A 4,464-nucleotide genomic window follows, 5' to 3' on the forward strand; every position below is an offset into this window, starting at 1 on the left:
TGTTAAAATGTAGACGAATGCCTTTTGCGATTATCTATTCAATCCATTTCCCCGCAATAGACGTTACGCTAGCTGGTCGATAGATCGACGCGAGGGGGGGGGGGTCTGTTTCCCCCCCTTCTGCAATGACTGTTGCAACATCTGCAACTCTCTACGATTCCGAAACTGTGCTCGATTGTAATGATTGATTAAATATAGAAGCCAAGAGGTTCACTTAGGTCGTCTTTGCATTCTTTTAGGGACCTCCGGCGAGGGGTTCACCACTCTGTGAGGCCTTTTAGGTATTTTATATTTGCATCGTTTATTCTTTTGGTGGCGATGTGGATTTACACGAAAGTGCTCAAGTAAGTTATTTCTTGTTTCATATTTCCTTCGTGGTTATACGTTCTCGAATTGTTCATCACTTGTTAATTGCATAGTGATTTACACACACACACACACACACACACACACACACACACACACACTCACACACACATACACACACACACACACACACACACACACACACACACACACACACACACACACACACACACACATACACACACACACACACAAATGGAATGCATTAGGCAGTGATGTGGTGGAGGCTGACTCCATACACAGTTTCAAGTGTAGATATGATAGAGCCCAGTAGGCTCAGGAACCTGTACACCAGTTGATTGACGGTTGAGAGGCGGGACCAAAAAGCCAAAGCTCAACCCCCGGAAACACAACTAGGTGAGTACAAATAGGTAAGTAGACACACAGAGCAATAGGTGTCCACCAATGGCTATTAGAATTCAATCCAAGCAAATGTAAGGCGACGAAAATGACCACACAGGTTGGCAAAGATACCAAAAAAGATATACTCAGCGTAGCCACAATTTACCAAGACGCACACACACACACAGTGTGGCCAGAACTGGACATCACGACACCTCACGTGTCCTGGGTCAATCCCCCATTGTCCCTTAGTGCTGCACAAGGGTTCGGGCTTTTCTGGCCTTAGTTGGCAATAATGGTCACTATGGCAACCCCTAATGTTTAGGTAAGACGAATGGCGGTGTAATGTTTGTCATTTGTCAAGCTGTGTGCGTGCGTGTGCGTGTGTGTGTTGTGTGTGTGCGTGCGTGTGCGTGTGTGTGTTGTGTGTGTGTGTGCGTGTGTGTGCGCGTGTGTTGTGTGTGTGTGTGTGTGTGTGTGTGTGTGTGTGTGTGTGTGTGTGTGTGTGTGTGTGTGTGTGTGTGTGTGTGTGTGTGTGTGTGCGCGTGTATGTGTGTGCGTGCGTGCGTTTATATTAAATCTGTACTGAATTATCTTAACCGCCTCTTCATCAGACTTCGCTAACACCGAAGGAGACCTCACTAAACCGAAGGAGACCTCGCTAACACCAAAGAAGACCTCGCTAACACCAAAGAAGACCTCGCTAACACCAAAGTAGACCTCGCTAACACCAAAGTAGACCTCGCTAACACCAAAGTAGACCTCGCTAACACCAAAGTAGACCTCGCTAACACCAAAGAAGACCTCGCTAACACCAAAGAAGACCTCGCTAACACCAAAGAAGACCTCGCTAACACCAAAGAAGACCTCGCTAACACCAAAGAAGACCTCGCTAACACCAAAGAAGACCTCGCTAACACCAAAGAAGACCTCGCTAACACCAAAGAAGACCTCGCTAACACCAAAGTAGACCTCGCTAACACCAAAGTAGACCTCGCTAACACCAAAGTAGACCTCGCTAACACCAAAGTAGACCTCGCTAACACCAAAGTAGACCTCGCTAACACCAAAGAAGACCTCGCTAACACCAAAGTAGACCTCGCTAACACCAAAGTAGACCTCGCTAACACCAAAGTAGACCTCGCTAACACCAAAGTAGACCTCGCTAACACCAAAGTAGACCTCGCTAACACCAAAGTAGACCTCGCTAACACCAAAGAAGACCTCGCTAACACCAAAGTAGACCTCGCTAACACCAAAGTAGACCTCGCTAACACCAAAGAAGACCTCGCTAACACCAAAGAAGACCTCGCTAACACCAAAGTAGACCTCGCTAACACCAAAGTAGACCTCGCTAACACCAAAGGAGACCTCGCTAACACCAAAGTAGACCTCGCTAACACCAAAGTAGACCTCGCTAACACCAAAGTAGACCTCGCTAACACCAAAGTAGACCTCGCTAACACCAAAGAAGACCTCGCTAACACCAAAGAAGACCTCGCTAACACCAAAGTAGACCTCGCTAACACCAAAGTAGACCTCGCTAACACCAAAGAAGACCTCGCTAACACCAAAAGACACCTCGCTAACACCTCTGCATGGGTCTCTCTGGCCTCCACCTATACATGCCGTCATGTACAAAGAATCTCCGTTTTCTGTTTTAGGTCCTCTGGTAGGTTAGGATAAAGGGCATTTTAATACGACTGTTTCTTGCCGTTGGGAAGCCCCAGGAGGCTTCTGGAAGAGGTTGTGGAAGCCACCTCCAGCCACAACTTGAAATGGAAGCCAACGTGGCAGGCGGGGCTGAAGAGCTAGACCTCCCCCCCCCCCCCCCGTCGTCACTGATAGGTAAGCACCAGGGGAAGAGACAAGACGGAACAGGTAAGAGAGGAGGTGAGAGGAGAAGGAAAAGGGAGGGTTATATAGACACAAAATGGGAGAGGAGCACATGAAGGGAGATGGAAAGAGAGGAAGGGAGAAGGAAGAGTGGGGGGAGAGGTAAAGGGAGAGAGATGAGGGAAGGAGAGAGGGGAAGAAAAGATAAGAGAGGAGGCAAGATCATGGGAAAGAGTTTAAGAGGAATGAAAACAGGCGGCAATGTAATGGAAGAGAAACAAAGAGTATCAACAAACGAATGTGAGAGATGGCAAGACACCAAAAATGAGAAAATAGGAATGACAGAGAGAGAGGAAAGAGAAAATATAACTATAACACCCCCCAAAAAATAGCCCCCCCCCCCCCAAAAAAAAAAAAGGTTGGAAGGAGGATTGAGAAGGAAAGAGGAATGGAAGGAAGAGAAGGAGGAAAAGAAGGAATAGGAAGCAGAATAGACGAAAACAACACTAACTTAAGTACCCTTCAAGGAACCACAAAGGAGCATAAACCCTCAAAAAAAAAAAAACATTAAAAATCGCCCTTAACCCCCCCCCTTCTCCCCCCCCCCCCTCCCTCCCTCCTTAAGATCAGATGGAATAGGACCTTCGGGCGGTCCAGCATTCGAACGATGGACCATATTTTTGTCCCCAAGTCTTTCCTACTCGTCTCAAAGCGTGTCGCCTTGCGTGTTGATGGGAGAGGGGTGGGAAAGGTGGACATTGAGGATAAAGCGGGAAGGGAATGGAAGAGAGAGAGAGAGGAGAGGGGGTAAAAGAAAGGGTTGGAATAAGAGGAATGAAAAGAGTGAAGAACAAAACAGGGGGGGGGGGGGGGGAAGGAGAATATGGAAGGGGTGAAAAGAGGAAAAGGGGAAAGATAGGAAGGGGAAACAATAATGAAATAGAAGAAGGTAAGAGAGATGGGAAAGAAGATAAAGGAAAATGAAGAAGGGAAAGAGAATAAAATGAGGAGGGAGGAAAGAGAGGATATGGAAGAGAGTAAAGTAGACAGAGGGGGGGGGGGAAGGAGAAAGATGGAAAAGGGGGGGGGGAGGAGAAAGATGGAAAAGGGGTGGGAGGGAAAAAAGGTAGGGAAAGAAAAGGGTACAGACTAACGTCACTTGATATATATATATATATATATATAGATATATAGATATATATATATATATATATATATATATATATATATATATATATATATATATATATATATATATATATATATATATATTTGTTCTGTGTAAGAGTTTTTAAAGTGTCCGTTTGTCTCTGGTTGTGTCTTTGTTCGTTCATGTCATTGATGATATATTGATGGAGGCCACTGTTCTTGTTATTATAGATTCAGCTACTGGGAACAAAAAGTTCCCAGTAGCACAGGCTATGGTGATCCCGTAGTGGTGGCCAGAGCGAGGTGCTTGTATCTACACTTCAGGAGAGGAGAGGTGAGGAGTGAGGGGGGGCGTGGGTGAGAGGGGTTTGGAGAGAGAGAGGGGGGGAGAGGTGTGGGAAAGGAAATGGGGGTTGGAGAGAGGGGGGGGATATAGAAGTGGGGCGGGGGTGGGGGGTGGGGAGAGAGAGGGGGGGGGAAGAGAAGAGAATAGGAGAATTAGGAAGAGAGGAGAGGAGTGGAAAGTGTAGAAGGAGGAAGTGGAGGAAAAAGAGGAAGAGGTGAAGGAAGAAGAGGAGGAGGAGAAGGAATAGGAAGAAGGAAGAGGCAGAAACTAAATTGAAAAAAAATATATATTTACAGACAAAACAAATTAAATCAATAAATCAATACAATCTATATGAACAGACCCAACAAAAATAAATGGAACAAAAATAAGCAGGGAACGAAAGGGTAAATACGACCTTGTGGGAAGAGAGAGAGAGAGAGAGA

This window comes from Procambarus clarkii, chromosome 75 (genome assembly GCF_040958095.1).
Source record: "Procambarus clarkii isolate CNS0578487 chromosome 75, FALCON_Pclarkii_2.0, whole genome shotgun sequence".
NCBI classification, from domain to species: Eukaryota; Metazoa; Arthropoda; class Malacostraca; order Decapoda; family Cambaridae; genus Procambarus; species Procambarus clarkii.